Consider the following 12,872-nt stretch of genomic DNA (forward strand, 5'->3'; position numbering starts at 1 on the left):
CATGGCAGAGCTGAAATTTGTATTTAATGTTCATCCAAATCCTCGGTCTTTTTGCTGAGGCTGTCGACAGTGGGCACCTGCCTCTGAGGCCACAAGCTCCTTTCACATACTGTTGGTCACTGAACAGCAAGCTTGGATGGTAATGAGTTTTGGTCACTGCTGAACTAAGCAGGATTTAAGCCAGTGACCTAGAAGTGAAAGGCTCTGTATCTCCTTTCTGTTTCCCCGAGACATTCAGTCTCTCGTGACTGCAAATTTGAAGTATTGACATGGATAGTCCTCTTTTCTTTCTGTGCCCATGTAAGGGAACGATTAATTCCCCTGAGACATAGTTCCCCTTTGGTTTCCACAGAAAATTCCCAGTAAGGTCAATAGGAATCCCACATGCAAAATTACTCTCCGGTACTTTTACTTCTATGTCCTTTTCACTCAATTTAACAATTAAAACATCCTCCCACATCCCTTCGATTCAGTGTATGTGAGATGTGTATCATCAGCTGCAATAGTCATGTTTGTGTCAGCATTTCCAATGAAATCACTATTTTCAGGTCAACAATAAAACTCAACTGAGGCTGCAGCGTGGCACGTAGAGTTAGCTCTTGTCTTGGGAATCAGGGTTTTTCTTGTTCACTTGGGGAAAAAATCCCACTCTTCTGGAGGAAGCGATGCATTTCACATTAAAAAGCCATCATTTTACAGAGACTCTCCTGTTTTAGCCAAGCTGTTCTCTGTCTCATTGGAAGATTGCTTTGTAAGCTCCTGTCTAAGAACCTGGAGGTGCTGTCTCGGAAATGAGTGGAAGACTGGCCACAGACATTGACAGGACAGAGAGGAGGGCTGGGCCATAGGTACACAGGGCAAAATGATTTCTCAGTGACAGTTGGTAGATGTTTGAGTGCAGTTGGCCAGGCATGGCCGGCAGTTTGGAAAGCAGGCAGGAATCTCCCTGTCTGTGACTGTCAGCAGCTTGGACAGGTTTCAGGTGTGCCCAGCGCCCAGCCCAAAACAGTGACTGTTGCTGCTGGTGTTTGCCTGGTGCTTCTGCTCTGCATCTCTGGGCTGGTGAGCCTGGCAGGGGCAGGGCAGGGCCAGGGAGCTGGCTCCAGCTTCCTTGGGTTGGAGTGGTGGCAGGGCGAGGGGTCTGGATGCTGCTTCCCAGCTTTCCAGCGCAGTAGATGTGCGGGTGTGTGTGTGGTTGGTAAACTTGTGACACACCTGACATGCTGAACTGATTTCACATATGTGTTTTGTTAATACAGAAGTCATCCTTGTCCTTGGATGAAGAAGGAATGACAAGCCAGTGCCCCTTACCTGTAAGGTGTGAGTCAGGATTGAACCTGATCCAGTCTCTGAGCTTTCTGCCAGCTTAGTTTTACTAAGTGGTGGTTTTTGTCTGAAAAACTGTAGTGCTTCAGAAGCACTGGGAGCATCAGGACTCTGCTCCCCTTTTACAAACAGATAAAAGTGAATTTAGGTATGCTGTGTGCAACCAAAGTGGTGGAAAAACCATAAATTGATCCCACAAGTCATGATTGGGGCTTATTTGCCTTCTTTTTCCTCTAAGCCCAAATGAATTCCTCCTGAAAAGGCAGCTCATGCTTCTACTCTGTCCATTTTTATGCATGCTTACTGTTTTACACATCAAACAGGGTTATGTATGCTTTTTTAGTAACGCCTGCTGAAGCATGGAAAGGATCAACATTTCATTTTCACTACATTTCATTTATTTCTCTATTTTGGAGGAACGGTTCCATAAAGTACAAGGTAGTCATAACTAAAATAAGTTTGTCTGGCAGGTGAAAGGTATTGGTAGTTAATGTGACTCCTCTTAAAGCAGCTGAAATGCAAGTCACAGTCGAAGATTTAGAAGAAATGTCTGCTTGATAATGTCTTTTGCCATAATAAAGTACAGTCACACGAGGAGTAAAAGGCTAAAAGAATGGCCAGACAAAGACAGATCATCCGTTTGCACTTAGTTCAAGACTCTTGCAAAGCTGTTACTTGAAAATATCTACGCTGGGTACAGGAACACGGAGATTGCCATCTTACATGTATATTTAGTCTTTGGATATATTATTTCAAACGTTATGTAGCTATAATGGCATGAAATAGATACCCCTACCTGATAGAGAGATAGATATTACATCACTGCTGTTATAATGCTCTGCTGCAAAAGGACTTTTAAAGGATTTCTAATGATAATGAAAATATTCTGATACAGCATTAAGGATTTTGCTACTGAAATGTGTTTAATGTAAATATGCTGTCAGATACCCTTCAAGTAATTGACAAGAGCAGATGATTAGCAGTGTTCTCAATAGTGTTTTTGCATAATCTTACATTTTGACAGAACTCTTCAGCGGCTTTTTATTGTCAGTGCTCTGCAATCAGTAATACTTTTTCCTTGACATTTACTTTGTCATTATAAATCTTGTAAGTGGTCATTTAACTTGTTCGGTATGCATGTAAGAATATCATTACTAACACGTTTGAAAAAATGTCTTCCTGTTGAGGAACTATTGTGAAAGTAAACTTAAAAAACCCCTAAATGAGGTAGGTTGATGAGTGACTTTATGAAATAAATACCTGTCTGTGAGCACATTTCAAGGATGATTTTAAAATCTCTCTCTTATTGAGCATTCACTCTAAGTCATCAAATTCAACATGATTGTTGGATTTTTTTAAAATCTGTTATTTTTTTAGTTTAATACTGTTATTCAGTTATGATCATTTACATCTGAGTGACCAAAATTAAACTCTTATGATCCATAAGCATTCATAATTACATACTGCATGTAACATTAATAGTCAATATAATAAACCTTCATCTTTATTGAAGCATCTCTTGTTTCTACAGCAGTTCTTTAATCTATCTCAATAGATTTCTAGTGTACAGCTCATATAGATTTGGTCAGTGACAAGGGTTAGAGTAGTCTTGTAGAACATTTACTTGTAGCTGTGAAAAGCCCACATTCATCAGAGGATTAGGTCGATCAGATTGTACCAGGATCAATGGAAGGACTGTGTGATCCCTCTTAGGCTGTAATGTGTTCACCTTCTTTGGAGAGAATTCACATACACACACATTTCTCTGTCTTAAAGCCATTTATCTCAGAATGTCAAATTGCAATAATTAACCATTATTGATCTTAAATTCAATTAACTTCATTAACACAGGTCATGACGAGGGTGCTTGTAAGGGAAAGGCTCTTGACAAGTGTCTTTTCTTATATGACATTGAATGTTCACAATCATGGCTATAAACTATTCATACTGTGCCACAGGAACATCTTTTAAAAATGACAGGAGTTTGGTTGGTGGCTCTGAAGCGACATTTTAATCCCCTCCCCCTCGTCTTCTAGTTCTCAGGGTTTTCCAGCAAATTTTCTATTCAGGAATCAGTGAACCATTTGTTTCCAGCACATTATCTTAGTGTGGTATTATAGCAAACCCCACCTATTCAAATACCCTTCGGTTCAGTAGCTAGTGCTAGATAGAGACTCATTTACAAAAGTGTATATTAGTATACTTAGCAAATGAGTGAAATGAATATTCAGTGCTTCTTTTTGCTATACATACAAAACGAGCTGGGGGCCATCATGTAGAGGTAATCCTTAGAATCTCTGCTTTCTTCAGGTCCTAAGATTCATATTGCAGTCAATAGTTGTTTTTCTTAAATGAGGGTTGAATAACAACTGTGAAAGAACACAAAGCCTTGTTGGCCCACAGTGAACTCCTTTTATAATAGAGGAACTTCATTATAAGCACAAGTTCACAATAGCTGAAATTGTGATTGAAATCATTTGGATTTCTACTATACCATTCATACAGATGTATGGAGTTTATTGTAAGGAGGCACTGCAACCAAAATAGCTATTGAAATTACTGTATAAAGGGCTTCAATGGGAGTAGCAAGTTTGCAAGAAAAATGAAGGATCAGGCTGAGGGTCTTTTGGTACATTTTGAATGTCTTAAGCAGCCATGATCATTTGCAAATAAATTGCCAAGTAGAATGACTCACTGTTATATATTGAAGCATTTTAGGTGGAAACTTGATTTTTAAAAACTTCACAGTGAAGGCAACTGCCCCAGAGATGTGTGTTAATATTGGTATAGCTTAACACAAATACAACACCAGATTCTAGTTACTGTAGACCTTGTAAGATGTGGACAGATTAGGAGCAACCAAATACATGAGAAGATTACAGGAAATAAGGTGTAACATTTTATCTTGGTCTAAAACAAGGCTAACTCATAATCAGAAGACTCTGAGAAATGTGGATGAAGAGAAATGACAGCATCACTTCTGTTCAGAAACAGATTTCTGTAATAAATGGTCATTTTATCACTACATTTGCTATTTCCAGTCCACTATATAAAGCATCTACTGAGAAGAGGCAGGACAGAAGCAGAATAGTTTGATTACTCCATTTGAAGAAACTGAAGTTCCCTTACAACATCTGTTTGCTCAGTGAAGGATTATAATAATTAAGAGCTATTAGAGCCATATTGAGAACTTTTATACTCATGCCTGCTTATCCTGGAGTTGGCTGCAAATCTTGTATTAGTCTGTGGAATGCCCTGTGTGCTTTTCAGCGATTAAAAGATGCCACCCAAATGGCTGGTATCAAGCAGAGATTGTGTCTCTGTGTGTTTTGGTACCAATTCATAGAGAGAATTTGGCTTTGTCTTAGCAAAATGTTGACAGTGACTTTTATTTAAGAAAAAAACAAACAAATGAAAAAAAAAAACCCAAAAAACCCAAACCATTTTTATTTTTTTTTTAATTTGAGGATTCTGGTAAATATTTTTGTCCATTTAAGGAAATAGTAATTTTGTGCTTAGAAAAATTCTAGACAGTCCAATAAACAATTAGGGTCAAAGTGTACTGCAAAGCTGTTTTCTCTGCTGATGAACTTTTATTTCCCATGTCATTTGTGCTTGCATGGAGTCTCCAGCAAGTCTGTAGTACTTCACACCAAGAAACTGTCTTGGAAACCACGGAAAAGCCACTTTTATCTTACTTAGAGTGGATCACATTTATTTGTGTTGAATAATTTATACAGCAAATGTAGGTGGGTTTTTTTGCTGTTACTAACGCACATGCTAATTGTATTTATTAAGTTTAGGTGAAAGTTTTGAGTCTTTGGGGCTGCTTGTGAATTGTTTACTTCACCAGTTTGTTATTGGTTACCCAGTCCCTGGTGGTGTTTCCCCTTTGTGGCTGGGTAGCTGACCCTTAACCACCCCCTGGACAGTGAGGAATGCTCCTTGGAATGATGATCCTTTGTAACTTTGGTGTACTTGGAGGAAGGGCATTCTTTCCCTGGGAAGGTGGAGGGTTGAGGAGGGGAGGAGAAGGACGATATTATGTGAATGTTGATGAAATGGGAACAGAAGACCCTGAACTGACTCAAGCTGAGCAGCAGTTGAGAATCCCCAGTGAGTGCTCACAGTGCCTGTTCCTCATCTGGTCTTGTCCTAATGGTGCTTGTGAAAGGCTGTTTATGTGGTGACAGGGAGGCCAGGGAGGTTTCTTTTTCCTTTTTCAGCAGGATCAGCCAGAAATTACAGGCATATGCCCATAGGGGCTGTTCAAATCTCTACTCCCCCAGAGTGAAAAGGGGGAAGGAGATAGATTCCAAAAAATATCATAGCAAGGAAGGTCCTTCTGTCATCATGGGAGTCCATAATGTTTCTCAGCCCTTCCACTCCACTGTCACCCTGAATTGCTTCTGGTAATCAGCTGTGGGCACATACAGTGGGACGTGAACTGTTCCCCAGCTTCTCTACAGCTGTGGTCCTTTTGGAAGTCAGCTGTATTGTGTATGTGTGACTGAAAATTTAGGTCAAACCCCTTAAAAATCTGTTTTTCCTGGCCAATCTCTGAAGTCTTACTCTTGTGAAGTTTCTCATAAACATGTCATTCACGCCTGACTGTACAATAATGACACCTGAGGGAAGCCTCTTTAAAAATCTATAGGATTATATTCATTATACATGGGAATAACTTCGACCTTGGTTGTCAGCTAAAGTTTTTTAATGTTTGGATCCCTTCTTGTCAAAGATTTCTTGCAGAAGATAGCAGATGAATTCCTCAAGTAAGACAGATCTTAGACCAATCCTCATGCAGCCCTACCCATGGAAGAGCACACTGCGGTGTGATGGGATCAGGTGCTCCTCTCCACATCAGAAAGAAGTGCTGTTATGTTTCATGGGTGGATAATTTGAGCAGATTTTAGAAAAAACCCTGCTCAGCAGGTTGAATTCAAGGAGTTTGGGCCCCAGGGAGAAATCAAGGCAGAGTGCAGTTTTGGAGGAGAGAGGCATGATCCATCATGTTCCTTCTCCAGCACGGTTCTGGTAGAGCATACCTGAGTCCTGCTTTGTGCTGGGGGCAGAAAGCTCTTTGGAGGAGAGTTGTGACAATACTTCTAAAATCTTCCCTATTTTCCCCATTGTGAAAAGAAGTTTCCTGGCAGACTGCAGATTCAGCATTTGTTGGATCCCAGCAGCTTGGCTCAGAGGAGCTTTGTAACCACAGGCTCTGGGTTGTGCACAGTACATACACCTGTGGGTATTTCACCAGGTATTCTCCCTTAATAACTGTTTGAACTGAAAACTGACAATTATTTTCAATTATATACATATATTGTATTCACATAAACACATTGTGAGGCAGCATAGGAACAGAAACACAAACTTAACTCATCTTCTCATGTTTTGTGTAAATAGCTGAATTGTATATATTAACCTACAGGAGTAACAGGCTCCTTTACTTGTCTTTTTGTCTAGCACTAGACAATTAACTTATAACTTTTTTGGATTTCCAGGTTTTCAGCTATTAACTGTGGATAAGAGTGTTTCTTCCACAGGGTTGTGAAAAATGAAGCAGTCATTGAAGCTCTTGAACACTTCAAATAAGTCATGCTGTCCAATAGTGCCAAGTTGTTTCTAAGCCATCATTTCACATTAGAATATCCTGTTTTTTCAGGTGTATATTTAGTGAAAGAGGTAATACATAAAGGTGAGGTTTGCACTCTCTCATTTAAGAAACATCTAAACAGTATTTGATTTCAGAAGAACGAATGCCTCCCTTATCAGAATTAGTAGCAGTTTTTGAATGTATTTTCCTTTCATTCGTGGGTGGCCTATATGACACTTTTGATGTGGTAGCTTAAAGTCCAAAGTGAATAGGAGCTCTGAGTCCTGTACCTGCCTTTAAAGTGCACAAAATCCAGGGGAGTTTGAAATACAGTGACATGAGGAAAAGGTGCCTGATGTGGACTTGCTTTGTTCTGTGTTTAGGTGGCCCACACTTTAATGACATATAAACCTGTTCCTTGTTATCGTCTCTTCACTGTCTATTCTTGTCCATGTAATTCTCAACTCTTAACACGTACAGTTGATTTGAGCACTGAAATCTCTCCAAATGTAGTACCAGTCCAGGATGCTGAATCAGAGCAGCTGGCTGGCTTCCTCTAGCCTATTTCTGAGCTCTCTGTGGCAGGCAGCTGCAATATTTTCGTGAAGGAACAAACACAAGTACAATTCAAAGTTTTTAGTGCCTAATGATAGCCACCTATTAGATTGGCATCCTATGTCACATCCATCCACACCGCTTCCCAGTGACTTAACACTACACACTCACTGGCATGAAAAGGCTGCGGATTTATCAACATACAAAAAAAAAAAAGCCAGCTAAACAAGCATTAATCATGCACATCACATCAAATTAACATGTTCAAAATTAATATTCTTGACCTTCCCAGTGGGCAGAACAATCCGTCTTGCAGTAGGCTCGTACTCCGGTGCGAGGTACCAGGGACTTCAGCCGATGTGTGAGAGAAGTGCTGACCTCTCCACTTGGAAATAACATTTCTCTCCCGTAATAGACAGTCCTGCCTCTATGAAACAGAACCTTTGACCTTTCTAACAGGAATAATGTCCCTGTCAAGGTGCTGGGTAATCAGTATTGCTATGCCCGTTTAGAGACTGTTGTCATTTGCCACTCTTGTAAACAGGGCAGTCACTCTTTCCTCCCGTTCCAACTGCCTAATGAGGAATATGTGAACATCTCTGCCAAGGAGTGAAGTCTCAAATACAATTTCAGTTACATGGGAATTATCAGTCAGTCTCGGGATAGAAATAGCTCAAGTTGTGGGTGAAATGTTTGCCTTTCTTCCTGTAAGTGGAAGGCCTGTGGAGTGGGAGTTTTCTAACAGACTAATATAACTCTTTTATATGCCTTCATTTGCATTAGGTCTTTGATTGACTCCATCCACTGAGCTGGTTTTCTCTTGCCTCTGTTCATTAATTTTGTGAGTAAGGTTCATTGGTACAGTCAGATCTGTGCTGCTGTTCCTCTGTGGGCTGGTGTTGGAACTGAGCCCCCCTCTTAACTCCACATAGTCCCACCAAAACTGGGGGCTCTTAAATCTTTAAAAAATATTCTGGTTATTTCTTAGGTGGCTGCTGTCTGATTTAAAACAGAATAGGACAGATATTTAGGAAAAGGCTGTGCCTTGCCAGCAGCACTAGTGGTGGCAGGAGCCACCTCTTGCACTGTACTGTGGTGTGGGGAACGGGGTCAGGATGCATAGGGAGTTTCTCTGGCTGAGTCCTGCTCACTGCTCCACTTTATGATCTGTTATGATCCTTTTTCCCTGTTGTTTTTTTTTTTTAGTGGTAATATAATATTCTTTCTTTAAGCATTGGGAGAGTTCCTGCTCCCAATCCTGTTCTGCTGTTCTCCTTTTTCAAGAGTGAAATGTACACGGGCTCAGGTTTTTAGGAGTTGAGAAGATTTTTTTTTTTCACAATCCACTTAAAATCAGATGGTTTGGGAGATAACGCTTAGTATGACATGATGATTTGAAATGATGCATAAATAAATAATAAAGCTGATTAAATTTTTTTAAATAAAAAGCTGTTTGGTTAAAGCCAAAATATTTCCAAGGAGCTGAGTGTTTTTGATAAACTTTTGCAGTTAAGCATTTTTTGTGTGAGAAGGATATTGGAATGTTTTGTTACTTTTTCAAGCAAAGAGCATATATACTAGTTTAAATATACCCCAGTAAGCTAATTAAAAGAAAAGAAATATTCTTGGCAAAAAAACATAATTAAACCAAGAAATTTCATAAGTATCAAAATGAAATATTTGGATAGATCCAAGCCAAAATATATGGTCTCAGATGCATTTTTCAGAAAATAAGGGAAGAATTGTGCAATTAATTGGTTTTTGGAGAACAGTAAAATACGCCTTTAATGCTGTGGTCTCTATTTCCAAACAAACTCAAGGAGGTGTGTCCCCGACCCTGTCACTAGATGGATGTTGCCATGGAGGGGCTGAAAACCACAGGATGTTTGTACTGTTTCTGCTGAAGGGGGGCTCTGGCAGTTGGGGGTCGAGGCAGTAGCTGTGGTGCTGGTGGGCACCTCATTGCTCAGGACATCAGCAGTCCCAGCTGGTTTGGCTGCACGTGCCCTTCCTCTGCTCCAGAACCATAGTGGACTGGTGATATTTCTCTGCTCTTGTAGAGTAGATCCCTGGTGTCTGTGTAGAGCCAGGTATATGAGTTTATTACTGTCTACACAATATGTAGATCATTTTGGGCAGTGATGGATCACGATTTATTTCCACTGGCAAAGAAATGATCCATAGCTCAGTTATGAAAGTAATTCCCTCTTGTGTGGAAATGAATTGCATTATACCACAGCTTACTGTTATGTATTGATATCAAACGTGTTAATTTCATTATTACCTAGCAGTTTAGTTAATAATTATAACAAATATTAATGAGAGAACCATTTGTTCTCAATCTCTCTGAGGCTACACCTGCAGAATGTTTCTGAACCCCTTTGGTATCCTCATCTTCCCCAGAAACTGAGGGCCACACCAGGCTGTGGCTTTCTATTTCTTTTTTGTTAAATATTATGTCACAGTGACACCATTGCTCAACTTGCAGGCAATTTCCTTTGGGTTATGGTGCCCTGTGAGATGTAAACTAAACAGTTTTTGAGAACTGTGATTTTTTTTTTTTGTCTCTTAGTCTGGGAAAACAAAACCCAGAACCACCGAATTTCTTTTATTTCTACTCTTATTAACTTCTTATGCCATTAGACTTGCCTTTAAAGTTGTTTTTTTCCCCCTCTGACTTTGCTGTTGAGGCACCAAAGAACAGTTTTACAGATGCCCTGCAGCTCAAACATTTACTCTACACTTGAAAAATATTAAACTACAAGTATTTTGTCTTTTTTTTTTTTTTTTAAATAATAATAATAGGGAAACGGCTGTGTAAGGATGGGCTGGAGACAGTGCTCCTTAAAGACAGTCTTTCTACCAGGAAGTGAATCTCAATGGAAAACCTTTTTACCATCTCCTGCTGTTTTTATTCTCTGCTTTCATGGTCTCTTTGCTCTTCCTGTAGGTACTTAACCAAAGAAGAAAATTCTCTGCTACAGGCCTCCTTGTCCTTATTTCTGATGCAGTGAAGCTCTTACCTTCATCTCTGCTTAGAATACAGACCATTTCTTGCCCCTGAGCAAGGTCTGGTGGGGCAGGGAGGGATCAGGGCTTCCCTTGGTTGCAAGTGGGCTCCTTTCCATGGGTATCTGCACCGAATCCCACAGTCCCTGCTCTTCTGTCCACATGCTGGGAACAATTTAATTGGGTATTCTGAGGAGGAAACATGACAGCCACCATAAAGTTACCTGTGGTGGCATTGCAGAACCTGTGAGTGTGCCTCAAGGCTGCCATTGCAGGCTGGTCCAGAACCTGTTGGGTTGCCTTATATTGCCACGAAGGCAAGGGATTAGGAGACCAGCCCTTGAAATAAGAAATTAGAAGCTACTGACATAAACTCCAGATTAGGATGGTGGTTTAAGTCCTAGGCTAAGATATTTCCTTGAGCATCCTCATCTCCTGCATTTGGGCAGTGATGGTTCACAGTTGATTTCCACTGGCAAAGAAATGATCCATAGTTATGATGGAAATGATCCTTCAGTTATGAAGGTACTGAACTCTCTTGTTGAGGAATCATGGAATCACACAATAGCCTGGGTTGGAAGGGACATTAACGATGATCCCTGCTGTGGGCAGGGACATCTTTCACTAGACCAGGTTTCATCCCTCCTCTCCTTTGTGCAGGGGAAGGAGCAGAAGGAGTTGTTCAAACTGTCAGTTTATCCAAGTTGCAGATTGTCGGGTTAAATTCCACACTGTCATTTTTGCCTCATTTTTTGCATTTCTGGATCAAAGACTGATGTCACAAGTTGGCTTCACAACTTGAGCTTAGGAAGGAGAACAGCTATAGAGGAGGCAGCTCCTGGTTAACACGCAAATATGCTTGATAGTTGGTGAAAAGGGCAAAGAAAGCATGAAAGGTAAATAGATTTACATTTAAATGAGCCGCATGCTGGAGGTTTTCCCTAATGTAAAAGTCACTCTCTAAAAAAGCTGTGAATGTGACAAGTGTTTAAGTTCAAACAAAATTCATAAGACTTCAGCAGTAAGAGAAATAAAAATGTAAAGAATAACACACTAATTAGGGGCTTGGTTCTGTGCCCTCAGTTTGTGTTGGTGAGCACTGGTTCCCAGGAGGGTTTTCTGTGGTGTGCAGGGACAAAGCCCGTGGCTTTGGTATGTGATGTGGTGGTGGGAGTGGGTGGGACACACTCAGCCTGGTGCTCAGTAGACAAAATGAGCAAAAGACAGGTACAGTTAGAGTACCTTGGTGTGCCACCTCAGCCTGCGGGTGTGAATGAGGTCGCTGTAATGCAGGCAGTGTGGTAATAACCTTGTGTCTTCTCTACTTTGTGAAAAGGAAATTATTCAATTTCAAAACAGCGGCAAAGGAATACGAGGTGTAAAAGAAAATCTGTTTCCACAAGGTGGAATAGAAAACGGGTCCGTTTCCTTTCAGATTGTGGGTTTCATGCTGTCATTCCTTCCTTTCATGCTTCCTTATCCATATCACTGGGATATGGTGTGGTTGAGAGAGAGGCAGTTGACAGTCAGTTGTTTGAACATTATTAGTAGTTATATAAATTTTTTCAGCTTTAGAGAGTAATTTGAACTGCTTTGGTCTCCTTTGCTAAAGGTTTGAATATCCATCTTTTTAGATTCTATGTACTGGTTTTATTGCAAATACTTGCAGGATAGATGCTGAACATTACTACCAATAGCCATCATGTCTGTATCATAAAATAATAATATTTTTTCCAAATATTTCGTAAAAGCTCAGCTCTATTTCATTAGATTATGTATACTTGTTAAAGTCTGATCTTCGTATCAGCATCTTTGAAGCATCTTATGATAAAGTTTTTAACATAATTCTTTCAAACTATGTCCTCCCAAATGTTAAAAATAGGACCCTGGCTGCATGAATTTTCTGCATTGAAATTATCTGAACTGAAATATTTAATCATTATTACGTGTTGCTTTGATGTGATATGTTTGTGCTTTCAAAGGTTTAACTTCTATTCTGAAGATGAGCTTATACCTTTACATGCTTAGAGGAAGATTTGCTACCATTCATCCATGTGAAAGAACAGTAGTGAATACTTTGTATTACCTAACCGAACGAAGAAACACTCCATGTGAAACTAAAAGCCTGATTTCATTGTCACTTTAACAGTTGTTTGGTCTCTTGTGGTTTTCTGATAACATTTAAACATATTTTCCCTGAAAGAAGTTTGCAAGGTTTAATACTGTGTATGTGATACCTACTGTAGTGTTCTACATTTTTCAGTCTGTTGCCTAAAGTAGGTCCTTTTGGGGTGTAAACTGGTATCTTCTCTGCACTATTGCCTCCATAAACAAGCTATAGATTGTTCAACGTGGTTAAGATACAAATACCCTACACTTTCCA

At 40.0% G+C, this 12,872-nt stretch overlaps 1 protein-coding gene across 3 annotated transcripts in view; it reads left to right on the forward strand.

Annotated features, from left to right (window-relative positions):
- Nucleotides 1-12,872, forward strand: part of TSHZ3 (teashirt zinc finger homeobox 3) — a 66,450-nt gene that overhangs the window by 45,243 nt on the left and 8,335 nt on the right. The window contains exon 1 of one of the 3 annotated variants that reach the window (XM_017828828.1): nucleotides 912-982. The exons of 1 other annotated variant lie outside the window; for it this stretch is intronic. The gene's annotated coding sequence lies outside the window, so the exon portion shown is untranslated. Of the gene's footprint in view, nucleotides 1-911; nucleotides 1,063-12,872 lie in introns of those variants that run through there. One more of the 3 variants, XM_017828827.1, reaches the window with a different exon arrangement.

This window comes from Lepidothrix coronata, unplaced genomic scaffold (genome assembly GCF_001604755.1).
Source record: "Lepidothrix coronata isolate B3197 unplaced genomic scaffold, Lepidothrix_coronata-1.0 Scaffold153, whole genome shotgun sequence".
Classification (NCBI taxonomy): domain Eukaryota; kingdom Metazoa; phylum Chordata; class Aves; order Passeriformes; family Pipridae; genus Lepidothrix; species Lepidothrix coronata.